This window comes from Citrus sinensis, chromosome 4, assembly GCF_022201045.2.
Source record: "Citrus sinensis cultivar Valencia sweet orange chromosome 4, DVS_A1.0, whole genome shotgun sequence".
NCBI lineage: Eukaryota > Viridiplantae > Streptophyta > Magnoliopsida > Sapindales > Rutaceae > Citrus > Citrus sinensis.
In genome coordinates this window covers 9,755,836-9,770,621 of record NC_068559.1, presented here as the reverse complement: position 1 = coordinate 9,770,621, position 14,786 = coordinate 9,755,836, and the positions used below count along the sequence as shown (strand labels likewise).

Here is a 14,786-nt window from a genome sequence, read left to right as displayed (position 1 = left end):
ATTAAGAAATTCTGAAATCGGACCTATTTGTAAAATTTTATGACTTTTTCAGTCATAGTAGAATTATAGAAAGGTTTGGGCCAAAGTGTAATTTTAGTGAACAGTATTACTGTAGCAAAATGCAAAAATAACGGTAATAACACTGTTACAAGCGGCTAGCTGGATAAATCAAGCGGCTAACCGCTTGATTGCTGGAATTTGGTTATAACGGCTAGTTTTCGGGCTTTAACTATAAAAACTCAACTCCAACTTCATTTTAAGAACTAATGCAAGCAAAAATAAATCATATAACATATATTGAGCTTGCAAAACGCAAATCATCATAGATTGAATCACTGTTGAGCTATTATTTGCATATCCACTCGTAAAGAAAGTTTTTGTTGTAATTTTTATTTTTTATCAAATTGTGAGTGTGTAAGTGTGAGAAACACTTGGAGTGAAGAGATTAGGGAGATAATCTCTTGATTGTAGAGGGTCATTAACACCTTGGAAGTCAATTGTAAGAACTTGAAGCCTTGAGAGGTTTGGATAGTGAAATCTTCGAGCTTGGTTGGCTTGGAGGCATAAATGTAGGCTGGGATTACCGAACAACGTAAAAATCCGTGTGTTTATTTTTCTCTTCCCTTACTCTTTTATTTTTATGCTTGTTTGAATTTATTGTTTTCTATTCCATTAAGGCGTTGGATTGATTTGTTGTGCGAATTGTATTGCATAATTTTTAAAAACCCAATTCACCCCTCCTCTTGGGTTGCATAACTTGCATTTCATTTGAGTCCTAAATGATGTGACATTCATCAATTTGATGGTCTAATAGAGTAATAAATAATTTTGCATTCACTATGTAATAGATAAATAACAAATAATATTGGGACTCAAGTCAAGATCCAAATGTTGGAATCTCTAACATTATTTTTTTTCTACAATTATTTACTATTTTAGCAGGAAAAAATTTGTTAAATCATTTCTGAAAACAATATTGATACATAACAAGATAAGGTTGTTTGTGATTTTATCTTATTGATGCAACAAAATTTTAATAAATCTAAATTGTGATTCCTTATAGATTTTTCTTTAATGTTAAATGTCCTTTGAATTAAATGAATTTACTCTCAGATAATTCAAAGAACAATGAGAGAATTTCAAACTATTATTGTCTATTATTAATCTTATTCTTAAAACAATAAATTTTTTTATGTAAATGGATTATATGCATAAATCTATTCTAACTAAAAACAAAAATATTATCTATGTAAACTGTATAGAATTTGAAAACGGTTTTAAAATTTTGTCCAATTGGGATATGTTTTAAACTAAATGGCATGACTAACCATTCAAAATGTCTTTTTGAACAACTAAAAGTTATCTGTGAAATAGATTCTTCATGGAGTTGTGTTTGCCAAAATTCATTTTTAGAGTCAAATTTAAAAAAGTATCTAACTTTTTGTATACAATTTACTAATTCATCTTTGTTAAGTATTTTATAAATATTGTCCAATGTGTTATCATTTAATCTTTCATAATTAATTGCCATTCTACTTTTTTTCTCTTTTTTTTACTATGATTATTTACTATAAATATTGGACATCTATGTCTACTAGTACTACTTCTTATTACCTTTAATTCTAATAACTCATGTGCATTTTAAATTCATTTCTATCTTATAAACTATATGCTAAGTCTTATATTTTTGTTAATATATTCGGATTAATTATTTCTAACTTATATAATTCATTACTATTTTTTCTATTTGGGTTGGTACCTATCATTTCCAAACGTTCTAACTCTTCAGTTTCCTTCTTAGTATCCTTTGGCCATCTATCACACTTCATACATTCTATCTCTTTTTCTACATTCATGACATCTTGCAAATACGTGTCTATCTCACTATCATTTAAAATTTCTATTTCACCACTTTTGTGCCATTACTTCCCAACTTACTATGGCTGTAAATTCTTTGCTCTCTAGCTTGCTATCTTTTTCTAACATATTGTCTTCCTCTAATAATGAACCAAAATATGCTATATCTATTTCTTTCTCAAGCATTATTGACTTTTTTTTTCATACGGCAAAATGTGTGTCGCAAATTTGGGTTATAAAAATGTTAAATTTTTTAAAGAAATTTGCTCCACATACTACCCTTATTTCCTAATATAAAATTTAGTGTTAGAATAAATTTACTTTTTGATTAGAAATAAATGTTTAGGGAAATATGTGTTTCTCTATTTATTTTAATCGGTTCATTGTTTAAACATTCTGTTATTTTTATTAATTCTCCATTTAATTGTTTAATATTAACTGGAATTCTTAATTCTTTTCTATTTTCTTTTGGCACTAAACTATCGTGTATAATACATTTATTAACTTCCTATTGTTTATCTTTACATTTATTATAAAAGAATTTGTCTATATTTGTTTCTACATATCCTAGTTCAAAATTTTTATTACAGATTGTATAAATTTTACGGAAAAAAAAAATGATGTATAGGTTTCTAAAACATTTATTTCCAAATCTGATTATACTTCCCAAGCTGTTACTGGTTTCTGTATAGCTACTATATTCACTATGTTCACTAAGAATACATATATTATCATTATATGATACTTCATACGTAATAAATATTTCTTCTACATCTAATGTTTGCTCTTCTATCTTTCTAATTGGTTAACTTTTTAATTTTCTGGACAATGTGGTTCAATATGTCATTCTTTATCATATAAAAAACATTTACAAGTTCTATTAAGTTTATACTTAACAATTTTTTTCTTATAGAATTTTCTATTATTTTGTCTATATGGTTGCTTATAATGCCTATACAGTTTCCTATGCTTCTCATACTTATTATAGCTAGAATAACTAGAATAATTATATCCTAAGGTTGGTACTTACAGACATGTCTAGACACATTTTCTTAAATTATAATTTTATTTGATACCTATGTTTTTCTTCTTTGCAATATTCTCTAATCGTCCTCTAACATATTCTATTACTGGTAATAATATAACATAATAACTAAGTCCTTTAGTTCATTTAATTTTAAACCAATTAATTAACTCATTATGTAATTTTTCTCCTATTTTTCTAGGTAATTTAACTAAAAATTTTAGTAAAAAATCTTCCTCAAAAGGCCATCCCATATCACTCCAATATATATAGAAATAATTAGCATACTCATCCAAATATTTAAATTGCAAATTTTCAATTGTTCTGCATTTCTAATGGCTTTAATTTGTTTAATTACATCACCTTTTTCATCTATTCCTAATATTAATTTACTCATTAAATCTATAAAATTAATTACTGTAATGTTTGTACCAAAATTATCTAATTCTTTTGTTTCATTTTTCTTCATCCAATCTCTCCATCTTATATATATTTGTTTTTCTCTAGTTCCTATAGTACTTTCTAAATGTATTAATTCATAATTTGGGTCTTCTATTATTGTTAAGGCTCCCATTGAATGTCTAAATAAATTTCCTTCTTATTCATATTTGTTTTTCTCTAGTTCTTGGTCTATGTCCTTCTAGTTCTAATATTAGTTTATCTTTGGCCTGTTGTAGTGATTTCCAATTTTCTAATTTTGTTTTAGCTCTAAAACTCTCTCCACTTCTCTATGTTTTTCTTTACTTTTTGGGACTTCTCTTCCATTTAAAAAATTTTCTATGTTAGATGGATCAATTATTGGTTCTAATATTAGTCTATTACTACTTTCTTCCATTTCTGGTTTCATGGCTTCTTCTCGTACTAAAATTTCATTTTTTGTTGTAAATAATAAATTTCATCAATTTCTCAATTATTAAAATCTAAATTTTTTTATAAGTTCTTCATCTACATCATTATTTGTTATTTCATCGTTATTACATAATTCTTCAAAAAATTTTCATTTAAATATTTTTTAGGATTATTGAATATTAATTCCATAATTTTGTCTCTATTATTAAGTAAAGTTTTTTGTTTATCTATACTTGGATTTTGTATATTGCAAGATATATTTCTCTTTCTCCTTCATTTTCTTTTAATTTAGGATTACTTCTTTTTTCTAAAATTGCTAAATCTCTGTGTAACTTAATGTCTATATATATATATATATAAACAGAATATTGTGTGAAAATTAATCCGTAACCATCTCTAGAATATTGAAAGTGCAAGTAGTCATTACAAGTTCACTATGATATAACACAACCATCTTAAGTTTTACTTTTATATCGACCTGACACCATTCTATTAATTTTAGTAGCTAACATCAAAGAATTTAAGATAAAAGATTATTTTACCCTTGGAGTCTCCAAAAATATTGTTTTAACTTCTTAAATTAATCTAGGGGTAAAATAGTCTTTTATCTTAAATTCCTTGACGTTGGCTAACAAAGTTGACGAGAAAGTAGTTGAATGCTATATAACTAAAACTTAATGCGGTTTTGAAATATTATCAGAAACTCGTGATGGTTACTAATAATTTCAATATTTTTGAAGTGTGAGGGAGATAATTTCCCTATATTTTAATTTTCTCTTCTTTCACAGTTACAACTTGGAGTTTCTTTTATACCCTAATTCAGCCTTTAAATTGTTACCATGGGCTTTAGATAAATTTGGAGTGAAGCAATGCGTAACCTTCTCTGCGACGTGTCTTATTTTGTAATTTCATAAAAGAAATAGACACAAAAATGAAAAGTGGAAGCCTCGTTCCGAAAGTTGACACAACTTAAAAGTGATTTCTAACTCTCAAGTATAAGAGCATCTTGTTATATTATAACTCGATGAATCTGAGGTCGATCCATAGAGAAAAGATTTACTTTCTTTATTTTATTTTATCTAAAAAATGAAAATAAAACTTGAATATAAACAACTTAATTTAAATGAAACTATGAAATTGAATTAGTTAGGGTTATGGATCCACTCTTAGTAGTAAATAAAATTTAATAAATTCTTTTTACCATTTTTTATAGATTTATTGCCTAAATGATTAAATATATAAATTATCATTATTTTCCCATTAATTTTATTATGGATTAAGTATTTATTGTATCAAAATTTAATTTGTCTACAATAAGTCAAAATATCATTTTACCATATCTTATATTAAGATATTAAGAATTTATTGTGCCAAACTCCTTTATTTGTCTACAATAAATCAAAATTTCAAAATATAAAATATGTATAAAATTAAATAGAAAATAATTTAATTTATATAAATAAAAATAGAATTTGATTAAATCATATTTATTTCCTAAGAGTTTCACCTTACCCTAACTATTATTATTTAGTTAAGCATAATTGAAATAAAACTAATTCTTAAAATTAAATTATTCATAATTAAAAGTAATAAAAACAACTAAAATTGAAAATAAAACTAAATTTATTTATAAAAATAATTATACAAAATATGAAAACATACCTGAAAAATAAAATTACAGGGAAATTGAGAGAAATTGAGAAGAAGAAAGATGTCCAAAAACATAAAAATGAGGTTCTATTTATAGAAAAATAAATTCATAATCTAGTGTTTTGTGGTCCATCATAAGCTTTATGCATGCGCTTCTCACAATCATTAGATCAAGATCCAAATGCTGGTAAAACTTCACAAGTCAACATTACATGTGGTATCTTGTGAAGCGTCCGATTCGGTCGAAGAATGATTGAGATTTGGCGAGTTAATGGGTGGATCGAGTCAATTTGAATACAAAGATTCGGATCCTACAACTTGCTTCACCAACCATTGCCACGGAGCACGATTGTGGCCATTGAATCATGAATGGTTGAGATTTAATCAAAATTGCTAGCGATCCAATGCACTCATATTCATTGTAAGTTCATTTTATCATATAATCAGTGCCCGATCTTGACTCATCATAAGGTTTTCAGACCTCTGAAATTCAAATTTGACATCCGTTTATTTGTTTAGAGCCTTGAATTACGTGAAATTAATATTTTACCTAATAAACACACAAAAAAACACAAAATTAGATATAGTTAAATCATAATTAATAATCCCTAATATATTGCATAAATACAAATATAAATTATAATATAAGCACAAAATAATATTTTTATCGCTTGATAATCAAATAATTTTCAATACTAATCACACCCCCAAACCAGCTTATTGCTAGTCCTTAGAAATAAAAGTGCTATATTAAATTAAGATTTACAAAAATCACATGCAAGTTAATAATTGTTCGTCTATTCTCTAAACTACCAAATAAATAAACTCTCTCAGATTTATTTACCTTTTTGTCGTTTACTCATTATTTAGAATATCATCAAACATTCTTTTGTACTCAAGTAATTAACACAATACTTTTGGGGTTTCATTAAAAGAAAAACAACACTTTCGTTTCAAAATTCTTTAGAAATTCTATCTTTAGGCAGTAGATTATTCACATAAATTTTAAAACATTACATTTTTAACCCATGTAGTGAGCTTTAAGCCAGTGACTCACAGACCAGTTGGCCTTAGGGTACTAAGTGTTGAAACACCCTTACAGATTTAATTACTTAGGTTTCTAATAAATAAGCAAACAATATATCTATAACCCATGTAGCGAGCTTTAAGCCAGTGACTCCCAGACCAGTTGGCCTTAGGGCACTAGATGTTGAAACACCCCTACAAACTTAATTACTCAGGTTCTAGATATATCAAAATTAAACATAATTATATATTTGCAATATACACTTTTTACTATCTTAGATATTATCCCTAATAAATAAAAAGAACTAAATGCTGCAAAAATTTTAACTTATAACCCACTAGTATGTGTCATAGTGTATGTGTGAAGAATGATTCAATAATACCTGTTAAATGAGTAAACAATTAAATGACTTAATAACCAATTGGAGAGTTCTCAAATTTGAGTAATTCAAAGAAAAGGGAACAAAAACAACTTACTATGAATTTCAAAATTAAAATATAATACAACAAGACTATTAGGATGCATTTCAAAATCGTGACTCTTTATACAACCATCCTAGACAAAAAAAAATGTTTTTTTTTGTTTTTTAAAAGAAAAAAGAGAAAAACAAACACAAATATTTAGAAACACACGTCAACTATCCCCACGCCCAACCTAATCTAAACATTATCATAACATTTTATAATTTTATAGATATGCATAAAAAAATGAAATAAATAATAAAAGAGAAAGAAAAAATAATAAAAGAAGAAGAGGGGGAGATCTCACCTGAATTCGATGCAGAAGCTTAAAAAGAGATGACAAAAAACAAGAAAATGTTACATTATTTTTAATAAAACTCTAATATTAAGAAGATGCGTTTCTAAAATATTGCACTCTCCATATCCAGCCATCTTTGATTCAAATTTAGTCCAAAGTTAGTCTTTACAGCAAAACTTTGTAAAAACATCACTAGGACTAAGACATTCCACAATTATCAATTATTCCCTCCCCCTAACATGAACAAGACGTTGTCTTCAATGTTTTAAAAGGAAATAGAAAGAGTTTAGAAAACATCACATGAACACTGCTATTGAAAATATTTATAAATGGAGAGTTGAATCTAATTTGCACTTCTTACTACTGCTACTACTACTGCTACCATCATATGTCGACCAATCCAGCGCATAAGTCTTGGGATTTGGCTATGATGTATAAGCTTGTAAAAAATCAAGTAACTCATTAGCAATAGAAGCACAAATAAAGAGTTTTTTTTACAGAGTGCGGAACAAAATAATTCTTAATTGCATGGTTAATAAAAGTTAGCAAGCATCACAAAAATTATTAACATTTAACAAACCGATAAGTTTTTTTATGAATGTTCAAATGGGCCTAAGATGCAAATGTAATCAGTGCCTCAAGAGTTGCAAGATCTTCTGGTAAGAAAATAAAAGCATGAGCATGATTTAGTATTTCAAATATTCTCTCTTGCATACTTGATACCACTAATTCTTTTCAAATTAGTGGGCTAGACAGGCATCCTAGGGGTTTAATGGCTTTTGGAATAATGTCTAGTACTTGGATTCCTCTAGTAAAAACAACTTATGAGGCAAGCCTTGATAACCATCGTTCACATCCTCTATATACAAGGTGCAGTTTCGTCTCTGCTATGACACAACCAAGATCTACAACTACCTGAACGAACTTCTTGTACTTTCCATAGTAAAATCCAATAAGCACACAAATGTTTTTAAATTGTTTACTCGAAAATGCTGCCATTTGAATAATGATGAGAAGTTGTAAATGGGTTGGCATATTTTTCAAATGACGCATAAAGCTCGTGGCTCAATAATTCAAAAGTAAACAGTAAAAAGAAAAAAAAATAATGATTAGAAAAAGAAAACAATAAAAGAAAATAAATAATTATTAAATACAAAATCATACCATTAAATGCAATAACGCAAATAATAAAAGAACAACAAAATAAAAGGATATTTACTGATAGTTGTGATTGTGGCTCATATTTTCCTCTGGTTTTACGTCCAGTAACGATTTGAACGCCCTCTATAGGTAGATGATAGACTTCCCATCCAGTTTTCTTATAAACTGGCAAATAGGGTCTTTTTGAGTCAGATTCCCAAGACTAAATTGCACAATTTGTTTTTAAAATAGTATCTACAAATTATGAATTTCACGTTGCACATATCCGCTTCGATGCGTCTTAAGAGATCGTAAGATATTATCCAACAATTCTTTACTCAGGCCATCTTTAATGAATTTAATTTTATCTTCACAATTATCAAAAATCATTCCTAAATATTTACAATTCTCTCGTTTGCAACCAAATCTTACACAGTTATGACATTTTGAGCCAAGTCGTTTAGCTCTCATTTTTTTAGCAAATGTACTTTTACCAAAACCAGACATGAAAGAAGCAAATGGATCAGAAAACTCACCTAATAATCGAACCTTTGCTTCAATTAACCAATGAATGTCAGAAGGAATGTCATTGATCATTAACAAACGCAGTTGTTCACAATGAGCTTTTAAATTTTCCTGAAGGCATTTTGAGGGAGTGAGGGAAAATGCTTATACAATTTATGTTGTATTTCTTCAATGCTTGATTTTGGGGTTTCAATTATTGTAGGAAACTGAAGATACCACCTTAAGGAGTCACAGAGTACCGTTATCCATCATTTATACGGAAAAATAAATTAAAATACACCAAAATAAAGAGAATCAAAACTGCAAAATCAAATCAAACGTGAAAGTGAACAAAACAACAAAAATATATCACACAAAAAAAGATAAAAATGAACTTACATTCGTCCTTTTATTGAGTTAACCTCAAGCTCCAATTGAAATTCATGTACACCATGCTCTATTTCTTTGAGTTGTCTTTCTAAATTCTCAATAGAGGACACTAATGTTGGTGGTTGCAGATCCCAAATTGGATGTGATTTACAGTTTTGTATTAGGCCTCTTAAGTGAAATTTCACATGCAAAAGGCTTTTAAGATGTATGAGCAGGAACTTTCTTATTGAGGTACTCATGACATATAATGAAAATTGATGAGAGAAAGTACAATTGTCAAACAAACACACTTAAATAAGAAAGATAATGCTAAAAAACCTTATGGTGTGCATCAATCGAGAAAAAAAATCAAACAATCAAACAATCAAACAAAAAAATAAAAGTAAAACAAAAAAAATGAATCACACATTAAAGACTTAATAAAGATTTTAGTGGGTCACCCAAATTGATTTCGATGTCTTTTTCACGTAGTTGATGTTTCAGATATGATTTTAATCTTTCACCATTAACTTTAAATATGACACTGTTTTTTACATTCTCAATTTTTATGGCCCCATATGAATACACATTTTTTACAATAAATAGGTCACTCCACTTTGACTTTAATTTCCTTGGAAACAAATAAAGACAAGAATTATAAAGCAACACTTTTTGACCAATCTCAAATGTTTTCCAAAAAATTCTTTTATCATAAAAAGCTTTTGTTTTTACTTTAATAATTCTTGAATTTTTACATCCATCATTCTTTAATTCCTCAAATTCATTCAATTGCAATTTTTGCACATTACTAGCATCATCTAAATTTGAATTAAAAACTTTAATAGTTCAAAATGATTTATGTTCAAGTTCAACAAGTAAGTGACAAGGTTTATCATAAACTAGCCAATAGAGTGACATTCCTAATGACGTCTTAAATGTAGTACGGTAAGCCCGAAGTGCATCATTAAGTCTAAGAGACCAATCTTTTCGATTTGGGTTAACTGTTTTTTCCAAAATTTGTTTTATCTCCTTATTTGCTAATTCAACTTGACCATTTGTTTGACGATGATACATGTAAAAACTTTATGTGTAATTCCGTATTTCTTCATTAAAGACTCAAATGAATTATTAAAAGAATACTTATCTCCATCACTGATAATGCCTCGAGGGATTCCAAATCAACTTATAATGTTTTCTCTTAAAACTTTAACTACAGTTTTACTATCATTATTTCGACAAGAAATTGCTTCAATCCATTTTCAGACATAATCAACTGCAACTAATATATACATAAATCCAAAAGATGATGGAAATAGACCGATGAAATCAATTCCCTAACAGTCAAATATTTCGATCTCAAGTATGAGATTTAAGGGCATCATGTTTATTTTAGTAATTGATTCCAATTTTTGACATTTTTCTCAAATTTTACAAAATTAATGTGTCTTTGAATATGGTAGGCCAATAAAATTCACACTGTAAAATTTTAGTAGTAGTTTGTCTTGAAGAAAAGTGTCCACCACATGTTTTAAAATGACAAAAATTAATGACATTACTTACCTCACTATCAGGAATACATCGCCGAAAAATTTGATTTGGGCAATATTTAAACAAGGAAGGATCATCCCAATAAAATTTCTTTACTTCAACCAAACATTTCTTCTTCTCTTGAGCATTCCATTACAAAGACATTTTACCTATAATAAGGAAATTAAGAATGTTAGCATACCATAGCATTAAAGTAACAAAAAATAAAAATTCATAAGGGAAAGAATCATTAATGGGTGTTATATCAGTGCAGAATTCAGATGTAAGTCTTGATAAATGATCAACAACGATATTTTCGGTACCCTTTTTATCTTTGATGGTAAGGTCAAATTCTTGAAGTAAACAAATCCAACGAATTAATCTCGGTTTGGCATCCTGTTTACTCATCAAATATCTCACAGCAGCGTGGTCAGTAAAAAAACAGATTTAGAACCAAGTAAATATGAACGAAATTTGTTTAATGCAAATACTACAACAAGTAATTCTTTTTTAGTTGTAGAATAATTCATTTGAGCACTATCAAAAGTCTTACTCATGTAATAAATCATAAAGGGCTTACGATCCATTCTTTGTCCTAAAACAGCACCAACAACAAAATCACTTGCATCACACATTAATTCAAAAGGCAAAGATTAATCAAGAGATTGCATAATAGGTGTAGATGTTAAAAGACAAATTATTTTCTCAAAAGATTTTTAGCAATCATCAATCCATTCAAACGGTGCATTTTTTAATACGAGGTTATAAAATCCTTTAAGTCCTAAAAAGGATCGCACATCTATAGTTATTTTTTGTTATGGCAATTTAGATATGACTTCTATTTGTGCTTTGTCAACTTCAATCCCTTTAACAGATACAACATGACCCAAAACAATTATGAAATTAACCATGTAATGACATTTTTCCCAATTTAGCACGAGTTCTTTTTCAACATATCTTTTTAAAACTTTCTCCAAATTATCAAGGCAATCATCAAAAGAATTCTCAAACACAGTCAAACCATCCATAAAGACCTCTAAACAACGTTCAACCATATCGCAAAAAATGATTACCCTACATGTTTGAAATGTGGTATGAGCATTACAAAGCCCAAATGACATTATTTTAAATGCAAATGTTCCAAAGGGGCATGTAAATGTGGTCTTTTTTTTGTCCTCAAGTGCTATAGAAATTTGATAATAACCTAAATATCTATATAAAAAACAGTAGTAGAAATGTCTACCTACTCTTTCTAGGATTTGGTCAAGGAATGGTAATGAAAAATGATCTTTTCTAGTGGCTTCATTTAACTTTCTATAATCAATGCATATGCGCCAACTAGATGTAATTCATTTAGGAATTAATTCACCTTTTTCATTTTTAACAACAGTGATTCCAGATTTTTTACGCACTACTTGTGTAGCATGTTGAGTGTTAGAAAATGCATATTTATAAAGGAGAAAACCGTCATTTTACATTTCAAGTCTTACTAACAACCCTTACTTTTATGTATTTAACCTTCTTGTGATTTAATTACATGTGTTTTATTTTAATTAAGTATTTTATGTATTTTAGGGGCATCATAGTCATTTCACAATAAACGAGAAATCAGATGGCAAAATGGACATCACTTTTGAATTCAGGACGGTCGAAAACCTTAGGAGGAGCATAAAAGGAAAAATGGCACGGTTCACATGTACGGTACTATTCACATGTACGGTACTGTATACGTTACTGTTCACGACACTATTCACATAGACGGATGATGACGTGGCATTGACCGATGATGTGGCATTGACTGATGAGGTGTCATGATCCTGTTGGACTAAAATTCTTATACACTGTTGATGGTGACGTGGCAGCATATTAGTGGACCAAGAAATGCACGTACGGTACATGCAACACATGGGATTATTTTCAACCAAACCGCGTTACTGTTCATCCGGGTCAAACCGTGTTACTGTTCATCCGCGTGGTCAAACCGCGTACTGTTGACTGTTGACGTGGCGCAATCCTGAGCGTCCAAACTGTTTTTAATCCGATGGCCATGATTTACTCGATGTATCTATAAAAAGGGGGCCTCTCCCCTCTAATTTGATATCTCTGAATCCATTTTTGGGATCCATTTTCTGTAATTCCTTCTCCATCTTGTATTTTCTTCATATTTTAATAAATTTCTATTTTGCCCCTAGTTCAATTATGAGTAGCTAATTTCCTTTCAAGCTTGGGTTGAAGGTGAAGTCTCAACATGTGTCATGGACTTTATTTAGTAAATTTATTTTCTCTTTCCCTCTAGTTTTTGTGGATGTTTTGACTTCTCGTCGACAAATAATACTAATCTTATCTAATACTAATTTCAATAGAATTCTCTTCAATTTATTCTCGTCATTTCAATTCCAAATTTAGAATTTATTCTCGCCATTTTAATTTAAGTTTTAGCATATTCCAAATCATTTCCACCATAAATCCAACAACCCATTTACAAAATTAATTCTATACACAATTAAAATCTACCTCCTCGTGAGATCGACACTCGTCACCATTAGTCTATACTACAATAGATTCGTGCGCTTGCGAGTACATTAAAATTTGCACAACAAGTTTTTGGCGCCGTTGCCGGGGAGGTAAGTAATTTTAATTCACATAATTAATTTTTGTGAATAATTTCTTTTAATTGTTTTCTTGTAATTTTTTTATAAAAAAAGAAAAAGAAAAAAAGAGTGAATTTACATTTTGAGCTAAGAATTTTATTTATTTATTTTCTCTCTTCTTTAAAATTATGTAATTTAATTTTGAATTTATTTTTCTTTGTAATTTTTTTTATCTTATTAATTTTTTTTATTTAATTTATTTCACGTATTTGTTTTTGTGTATTTTTATAGTAAGGTTGTAATAGCGCAATAAGGTTAGTATCGTAATTTCTCCCTCTTCTTTATTTTTATTTGTTTTGTTCCCATCTTTATTTTTATTTTATTTGTTTTACATGCATGGTCGTAGGTCATTATTACCTAATCTTGAACCTATAGACCTTGAATTAGAAAAAACACTTCGCACACAAAAGCACATTAAAAATAAATTTGGAATGGATTTACAAGCACCACAAGAGAGGCCATTTAAGGACTATTTTAGTCCCTTAGCTAATTTGAGCACATCATGCATAAGATACCCAAATGTAGCTGCTAAGAGTTTTGAATTAAAACCCAGTGTGCTAAATTGTCTCCCAACATTTTATGGCCTAGAAAATGAGGATCCATATAATCATCTGAATGATTTTCATGCAATTTGTCAAACTTTTAAATATGAGAATTTTTCAGACGATGATGTTAAACTCATATTATTCCCATTTTCTTTAAAAGATAGAGCTTGTTCATGGTTAAATACTTTGACTGCTAATAGCATTACATCATGGGAACAAATGGTAACAAAATTTTTGAATAAATATTTCCCAGTGTATAAAACCAATGCTATTCTTAGGGAAATTTCAGAATTTACACAGAGAGAAGACGAGCAATTTTTCGAAACTTGGGAGCGATTCAATGGGTTACTCTTGAAGTGTCCATATCATGGGTACGAGAAATGGCACCAATACCAATACGTTTTGGAGGGATTATTGCTGAATGTGCAAGAATGGCTAATGGCAACAAGTGGAGGAGAGCTAATGTCAAAACGTACATCAGAGATTTAGGAATTCTTCCAGCGACAAGCGGATAATTCCCAACAACGGAGTCGATCTCTCAGGAATACTAGAAGAATTAAAGGAGTAAATGAGGTTCACATTGGCGAGTCAAGTTCAGAAATTAAAAAAGTCAAAGCGATAATTGAAGGTCTCGCTCGACAAATAGCATCGTTATCGACTGCTAAATCAACAGAACCACATGACCATGACTCATACTCAGATCAAGCCAATGCCATAGGTGTAATGAGAAAGCCATCAAATTATAACCCATACTCCAACACATATAACCCTGGATGGAGAGACCACCCCAATTTTTCATGGTCTCAAGGATTTCAACAGAATGGACCAGCAGCTCCAGCTCTACCAATTCCTCAAAATTCTCAAGCCTCTTAGCCACCATTCAG

General features: G+C 29.1%; 1 non-coding gene across 1 annotated transcript; it reads right to left on the bottom strand.

Moving 5' to 3' along the window:
- Positions 1-14,172: 14,172 nt before the first annotated feature.
- On the bottom strand, positions 14,173-14,276 carry LOC127901993 (small nucleolar RNA R71). The gene has a single exon (XR_008054398.1). It is a non-coding gene; the product is annotated as a small nucleolar RNA R71 (small nucleolar RNA).
- Positions 14,277-14,786: the final 510 nt, after the last annotated feature.